Here is a 24,820-nt window from a genome sequence, read left to right as displayed (position 1 = left end):
AGGCTGAACCTTATTAATGTACTTCGTTCATGTGGATCATCAACTATCAAATGATTGGACTTAGCTTAACATTTATTCAAAAATAGACTCTTGAACCTAACTCAACAAGAATTTGTTCTCATAGGCTTCAGAGTTAGGCTCCACCTCACAATCTCTATGATGCATCACATAATTGGACTTAGCCTAACACCTGTTCAAAAATACAGACTCTTGAACCTAACTCAACAAGAATTTGCTCTCATAGGCTTCACAGTTAACCTCCACCTCACAATCTCTATGATGCATCACATAACTGGATTTAGCCTAACATCTGTTCAAAAATAGACTCTTGAACCTAACTCAACAAGAGTTTGCTCTCATAGGCTTCAAGGTTAACCTCCACCATACATTCTCTATGACACATCACATAATTGGACTTAGCCTAACATCTGTTCAAAAATGTATATTCTTGAACCTAATTCAACAAGAGTTTGCTCTCATAGGCTTCAAAGTTAACCTCCACCTCACAATCTCTATGATGCATCACATAATTGGACTTAGCCTAACATCTGTTCAAAAATGTATATTCTTGAACCTAACTCAACAAGAGTTTGCTCTCATAGGCTTCAAAGTTAGGCTCCACCTCACAATCTCTATAATGCATCACATAATTGGACTTAGCCTAACATCTGTTCAAAAATACAGACTCTTAAACCTAACTCAACAAGAATTTGCTCTCATAGAATTCAGATGTAATCTCCATCTCAAAATCTGAACGATCCACCACATAATAGGATTTAGCCAACATGATCAAATTTAACCTCAAAATAAAAATTTCAACAATCCATCAGATATGTGGACTTAGCATCTACTTAACGACACAGACTTCTAAACCTAATTTAAGCTAAAACTCTGTTTTTGAACAAATAGATAACCTAAGCTAAATTGAATCTGAACCTAAAACCTCAATTCCACGGAAAATCCTTCAAACACAGTTTTTGTACCAGAAAGGTTCTTAGAAAAAGCTTGTCTGTATTTGAGATATGTTTTAACCTTTATACACCCTGTATATCTACTTGAGCAAGCGATATCGATTTCCTCTCGAAGATTCTCTTCGAGACGAACGCGATCGGCTCGCCCTAAGAAGGGAATACAAAAATATGTGCTTAAGCCCTCAATCGGCCCGTCTACGCGGCGATTTACATGAGAAGACAAAAACTTGCTTTCGAGGCATCCCTTCTACTCTTCCTTCTCTCTCTTACTCTCTGTACACGGAGTGCGAACGCTGCGGAAGGAAAAAGCTGGCTCAGCGAGACTCGCCCTGTGCAGTACTTTGCATTTTACAATGGCAAAGATATTATGTAAAGCGTCTGTGCGCCTCACGAACACTAATGTATGCCTGCCTGTGCCGCCGCGGTACGCGTTTACGAAATTTCAGCGTTTTCCCCGTGAACGCGCCACGGAATTGTTTCCCGACTATGGCATCATTGTTTTTTGTCGATGGTCCTTTCTTTGTGTGCGCCGCTCTGTGCCATTTTGTTTTCCTGCGTCCACTTTATATACACTCTTGAATCCGCTATTTTTCCAAACTTTCGTTCGAATCAGGTCAAACTGAAATTGTTCAAAATTAAAGTTGAAAAGACTAAGAAAATTTGTAAATGTCGAAATTACAAAATGGCTGTAAAATTATGTGATCCGAAGACTTTAAGCAGTAAACTTTCGGGTAAAGAATTAAATTTAAATGGTCGGAGTATCCGTGCATGCACACCTTGGCGTGGCACGTAAGAACAGCCATCCTCTGCACGATGTCCACATTTCCATATGCAACACGCTGTACAGACCAAGTTAGAGACTGTGTACACTTTGTACACAGACACCGAGCTAAAAGCGTTACGCCAGGTAAGTGACACCGAGGGAAAAAAAGGGCGAAAGGGAGCATTTTAAATGCTCAAGTGCGCGGACACGGAGCAGCATCATCCACCCGGTTGCATACGTTCGCGAGAAATTGTTCGAGACAACTCTGTGAGGTCGTTTCTGGTCGTGTAATTGGCGACCGTGGAATTGTTTGCCCTCGTTAGTTCTCTCCTTCATGCTTGTCGTTTGGGGCGAATAATTGAATGATTCGTAGACGAAACAATGTGATCTTGAGAGGATTGGGTTAGGGTGGCTTTCGGGATAACGGGTGTGGAATAACATTCTACGTTAATTTTAAGTGGTTTGAAAAAATAGTTGAGTGGTGGAAATTTTGGGGTTACGATGAAAAGGTAATTTAGAGATCAATTTGATCACCGTGAATAAATCACCACTAAATCACTAAATTGTTCACATATTCATATTAGGTCCACATATGGATCTCCACATATCTAGATCTCCACGTTCCCCATATTTCTGGTTCACATATATTCCCAGGTCATATTTCTAGTTTCTACCACATTCTCATTCTACCAGATTCTCGCATTCTTGGAACTTGACATCTCAAGATCTTCATATCCCAAGATCGTCACATCACAGGTCCACACATCTTAAGCAATCTTGACACACCTATATCTTCACTGCTCCAAATTTCTACATCTGAACCTACATCTCTAAATTTCCACATACCTACGTCCCCATATTCCAAAACCCCACATCCCTAAATCCCCACATATCCCTAGAACCCCACAAACACGTCATCTCTAATTACCCATCCCACAAATTTAAATTTGCACATCCCTAAGTTCCCACATACCTAAATATCACAACATCCCCACATCCCTAGATTCATTATAATTATACTCGCTTTTCAAACGCCACAAATATCTGATGGTATTCCAGCATTTCCAACCTCTTCAGTTCCGATCGTTCGAACTGTTTGCGAACGGTGACCAATTGCAGCGGCACCTCGATAACCAATTACGGGTCAAAAGGTCAACAAACCAACTCGCCACACGCACAAATCGGGAAACAAGCGGGTGATTCGGATAAGCAGCGTTCTAGAAAAGCACACACAGTCAGAGTATAACTCATTTCGAATTTACAGATTAGATGGCGAACCGTGGACGATTTATGGGGTTTGATGGCCGGCTGTTTGAGCCCGGGATGCCACTAATCAGGTTGATTCGTCGAATTACGTGGATCGTGAAATATGTGGCTAATACCGATGTTGTTACACGAGTAAATGCTTTAATTGAAGGCTCGCAAAAAGTAATTATCTATCACGGTGCTAATGTTATTTCCCGTACAAATCAATACTTGGCACGGTTACCTAATGTAACTGTAGTCTTTAAAAGTAGCTGAACAATTTAAAAATGGAATTATATAAAATGTGGGACTCTTGTCATTTTTATTTGTGTATATTTATATAGTGGATCTAATGTCCATATTGTGTATGGATTTTATTACAAAAAATTGGTACATCAAGGTCAAAATTGGTGGTCGAACTTAACCTCAAATTAGGACCTAACCTAAGTTATGTAGAATATAGGAGACTCTTATCATTTCAATTTATGTACTTCTATATAATGGACCTAATGTCTATATTGTGTATGGATTTTATTACAAAAAATTGGTACATCAAGGTCAAAATTGGTGGTCGAACTTAACCTCAAATTAGGACCTAACCTAAGTTATGTAAAATATAGGAGACTCTTATCATTTCAATTTATGTACCTCTATATAGTGGACCTAATGTCCATATTGTGTATGGGTTTTATTACAAAAAATTGGTGCATCAAGGTCAAAATTGGTGGTCGAACTTAACCTGAAATTAGAACCCAACCTAAGTTATGTAAAACTTGAGTCCATCGTCATTTTAATTTGTGTACCTTTCTATAATTAACCAAACACCTTGTACATCACCTTGCAAAAATTTGTACTTCTGACCCGAAACTTAACCTCAAATTAGTACCTACATAAATTGCAGCTGCACCAGATCTAATAGTATTAATACCGCTCTCGAGTACAGTTAAAAAAACGCGTCTGATCAGACATCTGATGGTCATTTAAGCGCAAAGAGCCTCGATAACGGCCGGGAATAATTGAGCGAACAAAATGCCCCGTGTCGTCCAATTAGGCGAGCCGGCGCAGAAACGATCATTTTTTTAGTTCTCCCTCAAATCTCTGCACCCACTTTATAAGCGGTCTGATCCTAGATTAGAGTTAATTTTGAAACGACGAACCGATCGACCGTTCGTAAGTGGATTCTTCTCGGGCGTCGTCGTTGTCGATGAGCAGGATTACGTATCAGCCGGTTCGATGGAGTATAATCGAGTAACGAGCAGTCTAAAAGCGTCGACGAATAACATCGATCGATAACCTGACGATTTGCGCCAACTATTATACAAAATGATACACGGAGGTTAGGTTAGGCTTCAAACGAAAGATCTTTGGGGCCATTGAGGGGATTAGAATTGTTCGGGAGTTCTAACTGATTCTTTTCATCTCCATTATTCGAGCAAATGGCGCGCTTTTGGAATCGATAGAGACTCTATTCTTTAATTGAATTGATTCAATTTTAGTTAGTTACATAAACTGAAAGTTTAAGGACAGAAATATAAGAATGGTCCTTCGAGAGGATTAGAATTGTTCTAATAGAAGTACGGTGCGTGACGGTCCAACGCGTGGAATTACAGCACGTGACAGTGCAACGCGTGAAAATACGGCGCGTGACGACACAACGCGTGGAGATACGGTGCGAGAGGGTACTACGCGTGGAAATACAGCGCGTGATGGTGCAACGCGTGGAATTAGAGCGCATGATAGTACCACGCGTGGAGATACGGCGTGTGACATTACCACGCGTGGAAATATGGACGTGTGACATTACCACGCGTGGAGATACGGTGCGTGAGAGTACCACGCATGGAAATACGGCGCGTGACGGTATAACGCGTGGAAATACGGCGCGTGACGGCACAACGCGTGGAAATACGGTGCGTAAGGATACCACGCATGGAAATACGGCGCGTGACGGTGCAACGCGTGGAAATACGGCGCGTGACGGTACAACGCGTGGAAATACGGCGCGTGACGGTACAACGCGTGGAATTAGAGCGCATGAAAGTACCACGCGTGGAGATACGGTGCGTGAGTGTACCACGCATGGAATTACAGCGCGTGACAGTGCCACGCGTGGAAATACGAACGTGTGACATTACCACGCGTGGAGATACGGTGCGTGAGGGTACCACGCGTGGAATTACAGCGCATGACAGTACCACGCGTAGAAATACTACCTGTGACATTACCACGCGTGGAAATACGGCGCGTGACGGTACGACGCATGGAATTATGATGCGTAACGATACAACGCGTGGAATTATGATGCGTAAGGACACAATGCGTGGAAATACGACGCGTGGAGATACAACGTGTAACGACATAACGCGTACTGGTACCTCTTATGACGTTACAACATGTTGCGATACGACGACGTAGCATGCAATTATACGACATATAACGTTATAACATGTGACTACACGGCACGATATTATAACTCGTGACTGTAATTTGCATGACATTTTACCACGTGACGATATAACACAGTACTGATTTTTAACATAACTATAAATAACCTTGTCTTACATTAATGACTAAACGCTACAAGTAAATTTATCTGAAAGTGGCAATATAACTAGATCGTTCAACATCTTCAATTTCTGCGAGCCATACAAATATTTATTGATTCGATTACACAAAGGTACTCTGAAAAAATATTTTCAAAAGCAGAATATTTGTACATCCGTTAACATATTTGTACGTCAATCCGTTTTCATTTGAAAAGCGTAACAAGTGGAATTATTAAAAGATCGGCAAAATATAAAAACCAGGAAATGACAAATTGAAACCCTTTGATAGAATTTAGAGCATACGCAATCAAAATTGTTTTACACTGGCCGAATTTCAGGACCGTATTGTCAGCATATAGATTTATTTTAACCATCGAAGCTGCAGTTGGATTTATTTTGACCACTGAAGCTATGAGCTCTCGTAAATTCTACGGCTTTGAGTTCATGCTGGGTGGAAAAAAAAGGGGCAAAAAATATTAAATTCGACGATCCAGCAGCTGTTTGAAGTTGAGCGTCGCGGTGCAGCAAACCGTATATCAAAAGAGATTTGTTTGCAGGATCCTTTTATTTCTAATCGCTCGGCTCTCCTAGTGCGTTGATATCTATTGAATAACTTCAATAAAATTCTCCATTTTGTTAAAAACGATTGATATGATTGAAACGAACGTTCAATTGTATAGGAACCTCGAAATCTACAGAATTAACTCATAATCTCTTCGCAATAAATCATTTTACTTTCTGAGGAATAAAACTTTTTATTACAAAATTTTTATTATGATATTACATCAAAATTGTCTTTATAATTTTAGGTCATATTGCTGACTAAAATAGATTGAGTTCAATTAAAGGATATAGGAAGGCGTCTATTTGGATTCAAAAAGCGCGCCATTTTCTTGAATACGAGTAATGACGCCCACCGCTGTACCGTCACGCGCCGTATTTCCACGCGTGATACTGTCACGCGCTGTAATTCCACGCGTTGTACTGTCACGCGACGTATTTCCACGCGTTGCAGCGTTACGCGCTGTATTTCCACGCGTGGTACTGTCACGCGCTGTAATTCCACGAGTTGTACCGTCACGCTTCGTATTTCCACGCGTGGTACCCTCACGCACCGTATCTCCACGCGTGGTAATGTCACGCACCGTATCTCCACGCGTGGTAATGTCACGCGCCGTATTTCCACGCGTGGTACTGTCATGCTCTGTAATTCCACGCGTTGTACTGTCATGCGACGTATTTCCACGCGCTGTATTTCCACGCGTGGTACCCTCACGCACCGTATCTCCACGCGTGGTAATGTCACGCGTCTGTATTTCCACGCGTGGTAATATCACGCGCCGTATCTCCACGCGTAGCACTGTCACGCTTCGTATTTCCACGCGTGGTACCCTCACGCACCGTGTTTCCACGCGTGGTAATGTCACACGTCTGTATTTCCACGCGTGGTAATATCACGCGCCGTATCTCCACGCGCGATACTGTCATGCGCTGTAATTCCACGCGTTGCACCCTCACGCACTGTATTTCCACGCGTGGTATCGTCACGCGCCGTATTTCCACGCGTTGTACTGTCACGCGTTGTAATGCCACGCGTTATACCGTCACGCGCCGTATCTCCACGCGTGGTACCATCACGCACCGTATCTCCACACACCATATCTCTACGTATGTATCTCCACGCGTCATCCCGCCACACGTTATATCTCCCCGCGTTAAATAATGCACCGCAAACAATAAGCCGCAAATATAAACTTATTCCTCAAAAACATCCAAAACTTGCATTACCACCGTCAAAAATTCCTTAAAAAGCAAACTCCTCTGAACCTCGCTTCCCACATTCTCCCCAAGGATCGATTAATCATCGAACGACGAAAGAACGAGCAATTAATCGATGGTTACCGTTGGCCGAGCTCAAAGATTCGTTTCGCCCGCACACCGACCTCGGGCTAATTGGGTTTTCGCAGCGGCTCCTCGTTTTACCCACGGAACGTAACGCAACAGTTGAGATTTCAGCGCGCGAAGTGTCCTCTTTCTCTGTGAAAATGCTACGTTAGGAATGAACGAAAAATGCCTCGCTCTCGAATTCCGGTTCACTGATTGACACAAGAATCTCATGGGCCCTCTCATCGTTGTAGTTATCTTCAGCGTTTCCCCGCGTTCCAGACCGCTGGTTGCTTTGTAGCTGCACGCCGACGAGAAGCTTGTCAAGAATTTTCCCTAGACGACGACGCCGACGAGGACTTATGACAGAGAGCCCGCGTTAACAATACTTTATTACCGTGCATGGCCGGGAAACTTCGAGGGCCAACAAGAAAAAGAACTCGATCGTCCTTGAATCTTCGATATTGAAGTTTAAGTTGCGGTGCGCCGGGAAAATGGGTTCATTCTTCGACGGAAAATTGAGTGACAGGCTCTTTTCCTCAGTGTTACTCTATCAGTTTTTATGGCTTAAATAACTCTATAATTCACACTTCCATATGCGAGGATAGGTTAGGTTAGATTGTCTTTTAGATTAGGCTGTTGCTTAGGTTAGGTTGCCTTTTAGGTTAGGCTGACTTCAAGGTTCAATTGTCCTTAAGATTAGATTGCTCTTTAGGTTAGGTTGTCCTTTAAGTTAGGTAGCCCTTTAGGTTAGGTTGACATTTAGGTTAGTTGTCCTTTTGGTTAGGTTGACTTCAAGGTTAGATCGTCCTTTAGATTAGGTTGTTATTTAGGTTAGATTGTCCTTTAGGTTAGGTAGCCCTTTAGATTAGGTTGACATTTAGGTTAGATTGTCCTTAAGATTATATTGCCCTTCAGGTTAGGTTGACATTTAGGTTAGATTGTCCTTAAGATTAGATTGCCCTTTAGGTTAGGTTGACATTTAAGTTAGGTTGTCCTTTTGGTGAGGTTGACTTCAAGGTTAGATTGTCCTTTAGATTAGGTTGTTATTTAGGTTAGGTTGTCCTTTAGGTTTGGTAGCCCTTTAGGTTAGGTTGACATTTAGGTTAGATTGTCCTTAAGATTAGATTGCCCTTTAGGTTAGGTTGTCCTTTTGGTTAGGTTGACTTCAAGGTTAGATCGTCCTTTAGATTAGGTTGTTATTTAGGTTAGATTGTCCTTTAGGTTAGGTAGCCCTTTAGATTAGGTTGACATTTAGGTTAGATTGTCCTTAAGATTATATTGCCCTTCAGGTTAGGTTGACATTTAGGTTAGAATGTCCTTAAGATTAGATTGCCCTTTAGGTTAGGTTGACATTTAAGTTAGGTTGTCCTTTTGGTGAGGTTGACTTCAAGGTTAGATTGTCCTTTAAATTAGGTTGTTATTTAGGTTAGGTAGTCCTTTATGTTAGGTAGTCCTTTAGGTTAGATTGTCCTTTAGGTTAGTTGTTAAAACAGACATATATTTTATGTGTCTAACGCAATTAGTTAACTAGTAATCATTTAACTGAAAATATAAAATAATTGTCACTAAAATAACTTCATCGCATTTACTGTAAGCAAGGTTAGGTTGAACACTATGCACCTAACGATCCATCTAACCCGAAACGCAGACACCGATCGCGAGACCAGGGCGAGATATTATGCAGAAAATTGCCGACGAAAGAAATCTGTGGCGAGAGATGAGGACAGGGATTGAAGGGGATCGAAATCCGGATACCAAAATAATGTAGTCGAATCCTGTCCTTGGTGTACATGTGCGCGGATGTGCAAAGGGACGGGAACGTGTGTACATGGGATGGAATATGAAAGGGTAGATGGAATAGGGAAAAGAGGGGTGCATTGAATTTGGATGGACGTAGAAAGCAATATTTGTCGCATTATTTCTTCCCGATTTATACATGTTTTCTGACTAAAAATTCTGTTTTATTAGTAATTTAATGGCATGGGAATTTTTATTGAAGGGTCGGCATTTCAACGCGCCCGGAAAAAAATACTCGGAATTTGATGCTTTCGTGTCAAATTCTGTTTTTTTCATTTATCAATAATTCAAATTTTTAGTGAGACCACGCGTTGTCAGTACAGGTTAGGTTAGTGTACCAGTTAGTCTCAGGTTAGGTTAGTTAATGTCGGTTAGAGTAGGTTAGTTAGATTAGTTTTGCAGTACAGGTTGAGTTATAGGTGAGGTCATAATTCTCTTCAATAAATTTTTAGTCAAAATGAACTTTATCTTTCTGAAGGCTCTCTATGTTTTATACTAACAATAATAATATAGATTAAGTTAAAGGTTAGATCTTAATGCTCTTCAATAAATATTGAGTCAAAATGAATTTTATTTTTCTGAAGTCTGTCAGTGTTTTATACTAACAATAATATAGATTAAGTTAAAGGTTAGATCTTAATGCTCTTCAATAAATATTGAGTCAAAATGAATTTTATTTTTCTGAAGTCTGTCAGTGTTTTATACTAACAATAATAGTATAGATTAAGTTATAGGTTAGGTCATAATTCTCTTCAATAAATATTGAATCAAAATGAATTTTATTTTTCTGAAGTCTGTCTATGTTTTATACTAACAATAATAATATAGATTAAGTTATAGGTTAGGTCTTAATGTTCTTCAATAAATATAGAGTCAAAATGAATTTTATTTTTCTGAAGTCTGTCTGTGTTTTATACTAACAATAATAGCATAGATTAAGTTGTAGGTTAGGTCATAATGCTCTGCAATAAATATTGAGTCAAAATGAATTTTATTTTTCTGAAGTCTGTCTACGTTTTATACAAACAATAATAATATAGATTAAGTTATAGGTTAGGTCATAATTCTCTTCAATAAATTTTGTGTCAAAATCAATTTTAATTTTCTGAAATCTATGTGCTGTTAAAATTGTGCTCTCATTTTTGATGATTAATCTCAGTTAACAAATACCAGCGTTGAAAGATGCGAATCAACTATTAATTTCATAATTTCACTCGAAAGCATTTGAAGTATAATTTTTTCCGGCGGTAAAACAAGAAGAAAACGGGTACAAAAGAGGTGAAACTAAAACCTTTCTCTCAAACTCGCCGCGCAGTAAAATACATAAAACATTCGCCTAGGCAGTTATGTTTCGCTCGGTCGCGCGCGCGCGCGCTCGCGCAACAACAGCTTCGCGAATTCCATAAACGGAAGCTCCCCAAAAATCTCAAACTTCCGTACATCAAACGAGCTGCAGAACAACACGGCCGCGAACACAACGAAAGCAAACAGCCCGACAACGATCAACGGTACAACGCCTCCGTGAACTGTTCTCGCCACCCTCGCGCCCAAAGCCCGAAATTTAAGGGCGTGGAGCCATTAAATAAAGTTATCCGTTCAGTGGATGCTACGACCGAGCACCTAGCATATCCTGCAATTCGCAATGAAAGAACAAAAATTACACTGTTACCGTTTATGTTTCACGGAAAATATTTTCTGCGGCTTTTAAACGCTTTGAAATATTTACTTTGATGCGATTTGTGGTCGCCTAATTTTCCAGATTAATTTAGCGACTTATCACACTTTTATTCTAAACCTCTTCAGGAATTTTAAATTCTTCAATTAACTCGCATTAAAATTTCTAAAAAAAATCCTCTGCATTTTCTGAAACACACGACCACTTATTTTGAAACATTCCGATTTATGAATTTGAAATTTTAGAAGACTCAGTGAATTAATACTAACAAGTAGTGGTTCCACCCCTTACTGTAATTTTCCCTCAATTTTACATCAAGCGAAAATCCTCAAATTTCTAAATTTGAAAAATTAGATTTAGTACTTCTCATCCCTCATAATTTTCATATATCCATAGATAACACAGAGTGCAACACATAAACGTAGAGCGTATATGCAACGTCCGATGCAGTATGCAGCAGTGTATCAAACACGTCTATGAAAATGAATAGTTACTTTCCAGGGTGGCAGACGACCGGCATCCGTCTCGAAAGGGTAAGAATGGAACCGAGAATTCCAATTGCGTCGGCATCAAGCGAGACAAGGTTGCCGTTCCAGCAGACATTGACCCCCGGAGACTAGAGAGGGTGGTGTTTTGGGGAAGATTGCCCAAGAGAAAGGTCGAGAACGGAATGAAACGAGAGAGAGGAAGCAACCAGAGAGCAACCCCTTCTCTTAGACTCGTGAAATTTCCCTCTGCCTCCTCTTTCTTCAACCCTTGATAAGCCTCTTTTCCACTGCTGCACTAGACCACTCCATGGGCTAGCTTCTCTATAAGGCGATTCAAAACCGATAGTATCGGACTGCTCAAAAATTCCTAGGCAAATTTTGTTCGGTGTTCGTATGAGTACTCGTATAGTTGCATGTCAAAGATGTTTGAAGTATCGATACACTTATGGCGAGAGAATTTTTGATGGGTTTAATATTTATTTTAACATTTTTCTTTGGGATTTTGGGACATTGGGGTTTTGAGATATTGGGATTTTGAGACATAGGGCATGTGAGACATTAGCATTTTTAGATATTGGGGTTTTGAGATATTGGTACTTTGTATCATAGGAATTTTGAGACATTGGGGTTTTCGAGATATTAGGAATGTGAGATATTAGGGTTTTGAGGCATTGGGGTTTTGAGACATTGGAGCTTTGAGACATTGGGGTCTTGAGACATTGGAGCTTTGAAACATTGGGGTTTTGAGACATTGGAGCTTTGAAACATTGGAGTTTTGAGACATTGGAGCTTTGAAACATTGGGATTTTGAGACATTGGAGCTTTGAGACATTGGGATTTTGAGACATTGAAGCTTTGAAACATTGGCGTTTTGAAAGGACGGTCCTTTGAAATTTTGCATCTCCCAAATGCAATGCATAGAACTATAATACATATAATTGCAATATGTGAAAATACAACGCGTGGAAATATCACGCATGGAATTATGACGCGTCGAAGCACAATATGTGAAAATACGAAACGTGGACATACAATTTGTGGAATTATAACGCGTCGAAATACAACGTATAGAAATATGAGATGTGAAGATACAACGCGCGGAAATATACAGCGTGGAGATACAACACGTGAAAATACACAGCGTGGAGATACAACGCGTGGAAATATGCAGCGTGAAAACACAACGCGTAGAAGTACAACACAGAGAAGTACAACGCGTGAAATTACGATGCGTAGATATTCAAAGCGTGGGAACAGCACATGTAGACATACGCGTGGAAATATAAAGCGTGAAATTACAACGCAAGGAATTGCAACGCAAGAGACGCAACACGTGGAAGTACGCATGAAATTACAGCTCGTAGCGACATATCGTGTGGAAATATGAGGCGTTGAGATGCGCCGTGTGAAAATATGGGATGTGAACTTATGTGGTCATATAACGCGAGATAAATACATATATTACACTTGTGTATACAACTTCTGATCATTACTGTAGTATAACTATCACAAATTTTGACTTAGATATCAAAGTTACAACAATTTTTAATATATTAAGAAGAAGTGGCACTTGTGTATAAAACTTCTGACTATTGTATTACTGCATCTATCATCACGTGACTACCAAAAATAAAATATAACCTAACAAAATTACACCAATTTTGAATATATTAATAACAAGTGACACTTGTGTATGAAATCTGATTATTATATTACTGTATCTATCATCAGATGGCTACGAAAAATAAAATGTAAGCTAATAATCAAATTTACACCAATTCTGAATATATTAATAACAAGTGACACTTGTGTATAAAACTTCTGACTATTGTATTACTGCATCTATCATCACGTGACTACCAAAACTAAAATCCAACCTAACTATCAAAGTTACAATAATTTTTAATACATTAAGAAGAAGTGACACTTATATATAAAACTTCTAATTATTGTATTACTGCATCTATCATCACGTGACTACCAAAAATAAAATCTAACCTAACAAAATTACACCAATTTTGAATATATTAATAACAAGTGACACATGTGTATGAAATCCGATTATTATATTACTGTATCTATCATCACATAACTAAAAGTAAAATCTAACCTAACATCTACGTGCACGATGTCTTTTTCTTCTCCTGAGGTGTATTACACCTGTCTAGTTTCGCCTTAGCTACCCCTAACAAGCGTCCATATTTAGCGATTCACCCTGTTTCATTAAGGACGTTAATGATGGTTAGTGGCGTCGTTACTAGTTGCCTGAGGAATAGAGCTACTCGGTTAATATCGTTGTTGCTCAATGTACACATCACTGTTCGTATTATTAAAGTTACGACGTAAACGTGTATTCAATTAGCAGGTATATGGGAGTATTGTATCGACTCGTTTAATACACGGGAAACCTAATACTGACCGTTATTATAAACGTACTCATTACTCTATAATGTCTAAACGCCGTTCACGTTTGAAACAAAATTGAAGAAAAATAAAATTTCAAAATAATTATCAAGTTACCTTAAGGATGTTATTTTCCGGAATTATCTCTAAATTTTATGAACATCTGTTAAATTTGAGTTAACTATTAAATATCTATTGTTTTATGAATGCGTTGGTAATTAATTCATTACAGATAAAACATTTTGTACTACGCATTGTACGGATGCGAGAAAGCAAGAATTTTTATTGAAAATTAATATGGAAGATAGGGGGAATGCGGAATCAAAGGAAGCCGAGTAATTTAATGGCACGGAAACACGGTCGACTTTTCAGTTCCAATTAAAATAGCCGCGTGGTGAGTCGCGGGCGCGGAAAATAAATTATTTTTCAATTATCCAACAATATCGGCACTACCTTTCATCCGTAGTAAAGAAATCCTCCATTATTCGATCATACCAGAATAAAAAAAATTCGATAAATCTCCGAGCGTAAATACACTTGTTTCCACGCCAGTCTTTTTCAAGACCCACGATGAATATTAATAAATGCTAATGTCGGACTAATTTTCCTCGGTCATGACGATCAACATTCACGCTATGTCCACTTACAGAACGCTGTTTTTCCGTCCCGATAAAAAGCCGAACCGATCCTTAATTCCCAACGAGTAAGATCTAATGAAGCAATTCAACCGTGACCACAGACCGTTTCAAAGTTTCGAGAAATGTCCCGGTTGTACGAGATGGCCGGTACATTACGGGCTGTAATATCAGCCGCACCGATGCCACAGCTTGCCTATATTTCGCCAACTATACTTCGACTGCACACGCGGCCAAACCAGAAACACGGTCAAAACATTAGCTACGGAACGATCATTATTAGTGTACCCCTCCCCTATCGAATAATGTTTCATGCTAACGGAACTGCTAGTCGTTAGAAGAGCTCTAATCGCCGTTGCTAACTTCGTCCAATTGATTCTATGCCTTGGGAAGAGCACCCAAGCGTTATCGCACTGTGTTTACAGCAGCTTCAAGGTTAACCTTGATTCCCACCGATGCAGTGAACCCTGAAGCCCTTCCGGATCACGTAAACCGCATCGATTTTTGAGGATCAACAGCCAAGGGTCATACCTTCATACCTTCACAAAATTTATACACTGTTATTATTTAGAGTACCTAGACCTAGGTGTGATCATAGGTATACCTTCAGTATAGGTTCACAAAATTTAACCCTAGTAGATTTATCTGACACTGTTATTATTTAGAGTACCTAGACCTAGACTGATCATAGGTATACCTTGAGTATAGCTTCACAAAATTTAACCTTGATAGATTTATCTAACACTGTTATTATTTAGAGTCCCTACCTAGGTGTGATCATAGGTATACCTTGAGTATACCTTCACAAAATTTAACTTTGGTAGATTTATCTGACACTGTTATTATTTAGAGTACCTAGACCTAGACTAGTCATAGATATACCTTGAATATAGCTTCACAAAATTTAACTTTGGTAGATTTATCTGACACTGTTATTATTTAGAGTACCTAGACCTAGACTAGTCATAGGTATACCTTCAGTATACCCTCACAAAATTTAACCTTGGTAGATTTATCTGACACTGTTATTATTTAGAGTACCTAGACCTAGACTGACCATAGGTGTACCTTCAGTATAGGTTCACAAAATTTAACCCTAGTAGATTTATCAGACACTGTTATTATTTAAAGTATCTAGACCTAGACTGATCACAGGTATACCTTGATACCTCCACAAAATTTAACCTTGGTATTTATCCGACACTGTGATTAGAGTACCTCGACCTAGACTGATCACAGGTATACCTTGATACCTTCACAAAATTTAACCTTGGTATTTATCCGACACTGTGATTAGAGTACCTCGACCTAGACTGATCACAGGTATGCCTTGATACCTCCACAAAATTTAACCTTGGTATTTATCCGACACTGTGATTAGAGTACCTCGATCTAGACTGATCACAGGTATACCTTGATACCTCCACAAAATTTAACCTTGGCATTTATCCGACACTAGAGTACCTAGACCTAGGTGTGATCACCGGGTGATACAAATTCAGTTACGGTTGGAACCGGGAAACTTGGTGCATTCAACTTATGCAGATTGGCAGAGTAAACAATGCTCGAGTTCAAGGGCCGACACGAAGGTTAAAGTCATTTGGGGCCGCGGAATTAAGCGTCCTGATTAAGAACCGCTCTCAATTGTTCCAGATAGGTTTATTCCTCACACACGCGGGATTTGAAGTGCGCGGCACACCCGCATAACCGGCACGGGGTCGTCGCGACCCGGTTCAAAAATCAACACGTACCTCGCTCAGGGCACCGTCCTCACGTTGTAAAGTTCTGGAGCACCGGGGGATCGATGTCCTGGTCACCAAGGGAAAACAGGAGGGAAAAAAAGAAAAAAAAGAAGAAATCCGTTGCAACACACACCACACCTTCGCGATCACAAGGTCCGTGTACGGCGCGGCTCGGTTTTTTTTTTTTTAATCCGAATGATCGAACGTCACGATTATGGCTTGTATTCTGTACGTGGACTTTGATAGTCGCGTTACATGTCGCCGGTTCGCCGACGCGACTCCAAACGACGAGGATTGAATCGCGGTTCGCCGATAACTGCCGATGACGCCGGGATACGGAGTCGGCAGGCAACGCGACCAACCCCGCCGACCACGCATGCGCGCCACCCCAGACATACAACCCCCCCTCCACCAATCACGAATCGTACAATGGTTAGGGAAAGCTACTGTTCCTACTGAGGACAGAGTACCTTTTCTGGCGCAGTTTTTTGAAAGAGGACGCGTTTAGCGGTATGTCGTCGGCGAAGGACAGCTTTGACCCACGACGGTTTATTGAGAACGGGACTGACACGGAGTTGCATCGAATCTTTTAACTTTCGACTATTATTACAGGCAATGTTACAGTAGGTTCTCGATATATTGCCTTGAAAGGAATTTTATAATGGTGGAAGATAGTGCTTTTTGACATGGAGATACATCAAATCTTTTAGCTTTGTAATGTTACTACATTTAATATTATAGTAGGTTCTCGATATATTGCCACCTCTATAATTTTACAGCAGTGGAGGGCGAAATACTTTTTGATATAGTGTTGTATCAAGTCTTTTAACTTCGTGCTATTACTACATTCAATATTATAGTAGGTTCTCGATATATTGCCTCCACTATAATTTTACAGCAGTGGAGGGCGAAATACTTTTTGATATAGTGTTGTATCAAATCTTTTAACTTCGTGCTATTACTACATTCAATATTATAGTAGGTTCTCGATATATTGCCTCCTCTATAATTTTACAGCAGTGGAGGGCGAAATACTTTTTGATATAGTGTTGTATCAAGTCTTTTAACTTCGTGCTATTACTATATTCAATATTATAGTAGGTTCTCGATATATTGCCTCCTCTATAATTTTACAGCTGTGGAGGGCGAAATACTTTTTGATATATTGTTGTATCAGGCCTTTTAACTTCGTCCTATTACTACATTTAATATTATAGTAGATTCTCGATATATTGCCTTGTCTGAAGTTTCACTCTAATGGAGGACCAAATACCTTTTACTATGGAGTTGCATCAAGTCTTCTAACTTTGTACTATTACTACATTCAATATTATAGTAGGTTCTCGATATATTGCCTCGTCTATAATTTTACACCAGTGAAGAGCAAAATACCTTTTGATATGAAGCTGTATTACATCTTGTAACTTCATATTATTACTACGTTTAACAATATTACAGTAGACTCTCGATATATTGCCTCATATAGGATTTTACATCAATTGATGACAGAATGTCTTTTGACACGAAGTTGCATGAAATCTTGTAACTTCATATTATTACTATGTTTAACAATATTACAGTAGACTCTCGATATATTGCCTCATCTAGAATTTTACATCAATTGATGACAGAATGTCTTTTGACACGAAGTTGCATGAAATCTTGTAACTTCATATTATTACTACGTTTAACAATATTACAGTAGACTCTCGATATATAGCCTCATCTAGAATTTTACATCAATTGATGACAGAATGTCTTTTGACACGAAGTTGCATGAAATCTTGTAACTTCATATTATTACTATGTTTAACAATATTACAGTAGACTCTCGATATATTGCCTCATCTAAAATTTTACATCAACGTAGGACAAAGTGTTTTTTGAGTTGCAACAAATCTTTTAACTTTGTACTATTACCACGTACAATACTATTAGAGTCGGCTCTCGATATATGGCCCCATCCGTAGTTTTAGACGTTCTCTCATAATACACGCCATGAAAACGATCATCGAAAGATCAATATTAGATTTATGGATACTTAACTACTTATTCTCAAATTGAAACTAAGCAAGTAAATAATTTATGATGAAATTACCTAACACCATTCTTCCTGACGAAAGTGAATCTTCACAAAAGTTCCTCAACTTGTACTTTAAAATAAGAAATTTAAAATCTGGAATTTGTAAAATTTCGAAATCGTAAGGCAATATAAAGAATCTTTCTGATTTCGCACTCATCCGTAATTTCGAAATCGGTTATAGTATTTGTATATGGCGTGAATCGGAAGGTTCGATAATTTCGTCGTTTCCCAGAAACTTTTCCGGGAATGGTGTCTGGCTTCAGACGATATTTAAGAAAGCCTCGATTCATCGTGGCACGTAGCTACGCTAAGAGGTTTCAACGGCACGCCAATTTCGCCTTAAAGGTGTCTACTGTGTATTGAGAATTCTCGATTGAGTTTGCGAACACGTTTGCACAGCCGAGCACGCCGAAAGTAAGTTTAAAGAAACGCTCGGGAACTTCCTCTATAAAGTCGACCTAATAACGCTTTTTAGGTACACGCGTAACTTCCTGCTGCAGTTTTAAAACATCCTTCAACTTCGTGTCACTTGTATTGATTTTTGACGTTGGTAAAACGTGACACTGATTTCTTCTTCGAACAAAATTATCAAATTCCTTTACCAAAGTTAACTTGAAAATTTCGATGCGAAAAGTCGATCTGAGTTCCGTCAGGATTTAAGTTCATTTCTACATAAACTTGATTTCTTTTGTGATGCGAGCAGAGTCTTCATTATCAGTGCATTATAGTCCATTTAGTAATCAGATAAAGGCTGACGAAGCACTCGTTTAACCATTGAAATTCGCGAATATTGCACACGTAACAGAGAACTTCGGTTCACTGGTTCATGTAACACATCGCCGATTGTATTAGGAATTTATTGTACTATGGATGTTTAATGCGTTTCATCGGTATCAGCGAATTAGTATGGAAGCTCTGCGGTATGATTAATATCTGACTCAAATTTCGTACTCGATGCTAATACAGCCTCTGTATATTAATATCGGTTAGTCTGTGAAGTGTTGCAAGCTTCCTGTAATACCGTCAATGATGAGACTATAAATATTAATCACATTTGTATCGCGGAAATCAGATCAATGGATCCTGCGAGTCCTTCTAAATATCATTAGGTTTTAAAATTCGGGAGACCAGCGGTTCTCATCTCGCATCGATGACCCAAATCAGAATTTATCGGCGCACGGGGTATAGAGGTTATCAGAGAAAAATGGGGAGCATCGTGAGATCGTGTCTAGCCATAAGTAGCGATCTCAGATAGTGGGCGGGTCACATAGGGGTTGCATAAGATACATCCCTTGTACACGTCCTCTCACACACGCGTGTTTAGAACCGTGTATGATGGAGATAGTGAAACGTAGTGCAGCCGAGCGGCGCAGCCATGAAATTATTCGTGTACAGATAACTCGACTTAACGACATTTAGAAGCGATACCTCAACGCACCGAGCAGGGAAAATTGCGCTGATAATCCCTGCATACGTTCCTATTATTTCGGAGCCTCGTACCGCGGCTCGATTTATCAGAGACAATTTTGGCTTCGACGACCCACCACTTTTACTCCCCGTCCGAGATGCTTGCAATAATTATGAGAGGATGTTTCGCGTGTTTATTTGAGGTTTCTGGGTCAATTCGAGTATTGTCTTCTCGTTTCGAGCTTTCCGAAGCTTTTCGCCTATTGTTGGGATTTTTCGAACGGGTGACTTTTAACAAACGAAAATTTTCGGGAACGGTTTATCATCTAAGCGGATAGTGCATTATAGGAAGAATCCAAAAATATGGAACACTGCCCTGCAAGAATGGACTTGTACATTAAAAGTTGGCTTTTGTCAAACTATGTCAAACTTGTTTAAAATAAAATCTAACTATGTTACATTTTTACAGAACATAGACAAACATGTTTCAAATAAAATCAGACTATGTCACATTTTTATAGAACATAGTCAAACTTGTTTAAAATAAAATCAGACTATGTCACATTTTTACAGAACATAGACAAACATGTTTAAAATAAAATCAAACCATGTCAAACTTTTACATAACCTTGTCAAACTTGTTTAAGGTAAAATCAAACTATGTCAAACTTGCTTAAAATTGATTCAAACCATGCCAAACTTTTATAGGACTATGTCAAACTTGTTTAAAATAAAATCAAACTATGTCAAACTTTTACAGAAACACGTCAAACTTATTTAAACTGAAATCAAACTATGTCAAACTTGTTTAAAATTGATTCAAACCATGCCAAACTTTTATAGGACTATGTCAAACTTGTTTAAAATAAAATCAAACTATGTCAAACTTGTTTAAAATTGATTCAAACCATGTCAAACTTCTACAGAACTATCTCAAACTTGTTTAGAATAAAATCAAACTATGTCAAACTTGTTTAAAATTAAATTAAACTATGTCAAACTTGTTTAAAATTCATTCAAACCATGTCAAACTTCTACAGAATTATCTCAAACTTGTTTAGAATAAAATCAAACTATGTCAAACTTGTTTAAAATTAAATCAAACCATGTCAAACTTGTTTAAAATTAAATCAAACTATGTCAAACTTGTTTAAAATTAAATCAAACTATGTCAAATTTTTACAGAACCTTGTCAAACTTATTTAAAATGAAATCAACCTTTGTCAAACTTGTTTAAAGTTGATTGAAACCATGTCAAACTTGTACAGAACTATGTCAAACTTGTTTAGAATAAAATCAAACTATGTTAAACTTGTTTAGAATAAAATCAAACTATGTCAAACTTGTTTAGAATAAAATCAAACTATGTCAAACTTGTTTAGAACAAAATTAAACCATGTCAAACTTGTTTAGGATAAAATGAAAGTATGACAAACTTGTTTAGAACAAAATCAAACTATATCAAACTTGTTTAAGATAAAATCAAACAATGTCAAACTTGTTTAGAACAAAATCAAACTATGTCAAACATGTTTAAAATAAAATAAAGCTATGTAAAACTTAAACAATGTAAAATTAACTTTAATAATTTAAAATATGTTTAAAATAAAATCCAGTCAGCAAGATGAATTTAAAGAATTGAACCTTGCAGTACCAATTCGAAATCAAGTAGATTTGAAATATTGCACTAAAGTATTCTTATCCATTAGCCGTCCATATTGGATTCGAAACGTTTACAAAGAAGTATGAAACAGAGAAACTGTGTCGAACGCCAGAGTTCACAAACCGGGGTCAATTTGAAAGATCATAGTTACCGAGTCAATTTTCGGAAAAACTAGGGCCTGCGATCGCGCTGTCGATACTTTCCGCCAGAGCGCGTTCGAATCGCTGCGGATTAGACAAAGCAACAAACGCGGAAACAAAAACAAAAAAAGTAGCAGAACAGCAGCACCGAGGCTAATAAAATTACACGGAAGCTACGAGGCGCGAGTCAAAGCGGCCGATTTCCATCAGGAATATATTTGTACGCAAACAAGCTATCGCGATATAAATCAAGTAGCTCCATTCGAGCCGGATTTTCCTGCCCGAAACGTGAAGTTCGAACGAGCACAGTAGGAACAGGCAAAACAAAACGAGAAGCGACGAACACAGAGTGGAAAAAAAAGAAAGAAACGGAAAAAGGAGGGAAACGAGCAAGGATAAAAAACAAGCCGAGGAGAGGGGCGAGACGGGAGCAGATTGGATCGATGGAATGACGACCCGTTTCCGCTCAAGCGGATTTCCACGGCGTTATTTTCGCGATAGTCGCGAGGCTGGTTAACTTGCCCATGTTCGCGGTACGACAGAATGCATGCTCAAAGCGCAGAAACAAGCCTGCGGACAAGCGCAGCCTCCCGCCCCGGTCGCCATCTTTTTTCCACGCTCGTCCCGTCTCTTTCCGTTCGGACTGAGTGGATGCCAGTGGATCGCTCGATGGAGGAGCACGAGACGAGTAGGAAATGGGAAAACGAAATGAACCGTGAATAATTATGTATTAGTTTTAATGCTTCGTGGTTTACAAGCCGAGACCCCCAAGAACGGGGTCGGGGGTATTAGCGTCAAAGGTGCTTCCTTCATTTTCCCGCGCTATCGAACCGACGAGATCAAACGAGATTCGCGAAAAGCGGAGGGGAATCATTTCCTTCGAGGGAGATGCGTGTTGTGTAAAGGCACGCCGTTTGATTGGAGGTTTGCGCTAATATTCGGAACTAATAGACGGACTAACTGTTACCTCTGACATACCTTAACATTTACACTACCACATGTGGGAGGTACATGTTAAGTCACATGTTACTACATATGGAATTATTAAGAATTTGTTACTTATTAGTCACATATTACTACATATGGAATTATTAAGAATTTGTTACATATTAAGTCACATATTACTACATATGGTGTTATTAAGAATTTGTTACTTATTAAGTCACATATTACTACATATGGTATTATTAAGAATTTGTTACATATCAAGTCACATATTACTACATATGGTATTATTAAGAATTTGTTACTTATTAAGTCACATATTACTACATATGGTATTATTAAGAATTTGTTACATATCAAGTCACATATTACTACATATGGTATTATTAAGAATTTGTTACTTATTAAGTCACGTATGACTACATATGGTATTATTAAGAATTTGTTACTTATTAAGTCACATATTACTATATATGGTATTATCAGGAATTTGTTACTTATTAAGTCACATATTACTACATATGGAATTATTAAGTATTTGTTACTTATTAAGTCACATAATACTACATATGGTATTATTAAGAATTTGTTACATATTAAATTACATATCACAACATCTGGTACTATTAAGAATTTGTTACATATTAAGTCACATATTACTACATATGGAATTATTAAGTATTTGTTACTTATTAAGTCACATATTACTACATATGGTATTATTAAGAATTTGTTACATATTAAATTACATATCACAACATCTGGTACTATTAAGAATTTGTTACATATTAAGTCACATATTACTACATATGGAATTATTAAGTATTTGTTACTTATTAAGTCACATATTACTACATATGGTATTATTAAGAATTTGTTACATATTAAATTACATATCACAACCTCTGGTACTATTAAGAATTCCAATAACCTAATTGATAATATTTGGCAAGATTTCTCAGAAATAAAATTTTCAACTACTTCAGTGTGCTAATGTGTGTCAAAGTGAAATTTTGTTATTTCATGTCTTTTGAAATATTTGGAACTTAAGAAATTTGAAAACTTCAGATATAGTCTCTTTGGAAATAAATCTTGAAATTTTTGAAGTATAGATCATCAAGACCTTGAAATTTTGAGGTTAGGAAACTTTATACCTATCAATTTTTGAAGTCTTAGATTTTGTTAACTTTGAGAATGTTAACTTTGGAATTTTGGGACTGTGGATCTTCAAAACCTTGAAATTTTGAAGTTAGGAAACTTTAAACCTATCAAGTTTTGAAGTTTTGGATTTTGTTAACTTTGGCAAAGTTAACTTTGAAATTTTGGGACTATGGATCTTCAAAACCTTGAAATTTTGAGGTTAGGAAACTTCAAACCTATCAAGTTTTGAAGTTTTGGATTTTGTTAACTTTGAGAATGTTAACTTTGGAATTTTGGGACTGTGGATCTCTAAGACCTTGAAATTTTGATGTTAGGAAGCTTTGGACCTATGAAGTTTTGAAATTTTGGATTTTGTTAACTTTGAGAAAGTTAACCTTGGAATTTTAGGGCTGTAGATCTCCTAGACCTTGGAATTTTGAGGTTAGGAAACTTTAAACCTATCACTTTTTGAAGTCTTGGATTTTGTTAACTTTGAGAAAGTTAACCTTGGAATTTTGGGACTGTGGATCTTCAAAACCTTGAAATTTTGAGGTTAGGAAACTTTATACCTATCAATTTTTGAAGTCTTTAATTTTGTCAACATTGGAAACGTCATACTAAAAATTTTAAGACCTGAAGATTCTAATTTTTAATCACCTAGAAAGTGCAGGTGTTTGTAATTCATAAAACTCTAAATTTTGAAGAAAATAATCTCACAACATTCGAACAAATCCCTAATTTATTCGAACAGTCAATTCATAATTACCAATATCGTAACGAACCGAAATATACCTAAATTCGTTCGTAACTAAACGCCTCATGACGTCACAGAATTAGGTTATGTCAGAACTACTGACCGCTGACATTAAATCAACCATTAACCTATTGTCCCGATACTTCCCATCCTCTATCAAGAATAACTCGGATATTTTTATAAAATTCACCGGAGATCCAATATTATCTTGCAGAATAACACGGAAATTTTTAATTAACCTTTCCGTCGATAGAATCCTGCATCTATAAACGAACACTCGCGCGCCTGTACTTCTGGTTCAATAGACAGACGCATTCTTTCATTTACATAAATGTCAGATGAAATTAATTCCTGTCATTTCTTCCCCTTCTGCTTCTACGTAACCGATTCCAGGATGGAATAAACGATTAAAACCTGCCCTTCGCATCGTGTTTTTTCGTAGTTTCATTTTTACCTGATCGGTTCAGATATTGTAGAACACGTGTTCATACCTTAAACTCTGTTTTACATTCGATATTCGACAACTGTACGTTCAG

At 38.1% G+C, this 24,820-nt stretch overlaps 1 protein-coding gene across 4 annotated transcripts in view; it reads right to left on the bottom strand.

Annotated features, from left to right (window-relative positions):
• LOC100884026 (uncharacterized) overlaps nt 1–24,820 on the bottom strand; it is a 392,036-nt gene that overhangs the window by 322,145 nt on the left and 45,071 nt on the right. For 3 of the 4 annotated variants that reach the window (XM_076541524.1, XM_076541525.1, XM_076541526.1), the window contains exon 1: nt 16,162–16,485. The exons of the other annotated variant lie outside the window; for it this stretch is intronic. The gene's annotated coding sequence lies outside the window, so the exon portion shown is untranslated. Of the gene's footprint in view, nt 1–16,161; nt 16,486–24,820 lie in introns of those variants that run through there. 4 annotated transcript variants of the gene reach the window in all.

The sequence above is a fragment of the Megachile rotundata genome, chromosome 16, assembly GCF_050947335.1.
Source record: "Megachile rotundata isolate GNS110a chromosome 16, iyMegRotu1, whole genome shotgun sequence".
Classification (NCBI taxonomy): Eukaryota; Metazoa; Arthropoda; class Insecta; order Hymenoptera; family Megachilidae; genus Megachile; species Megachile rotundata.
The sequence above is the reverse complement of the archived record's forward strand: the minus strand, read 5'-3'. Positions and strand labels throughout refer to the sequence as shown.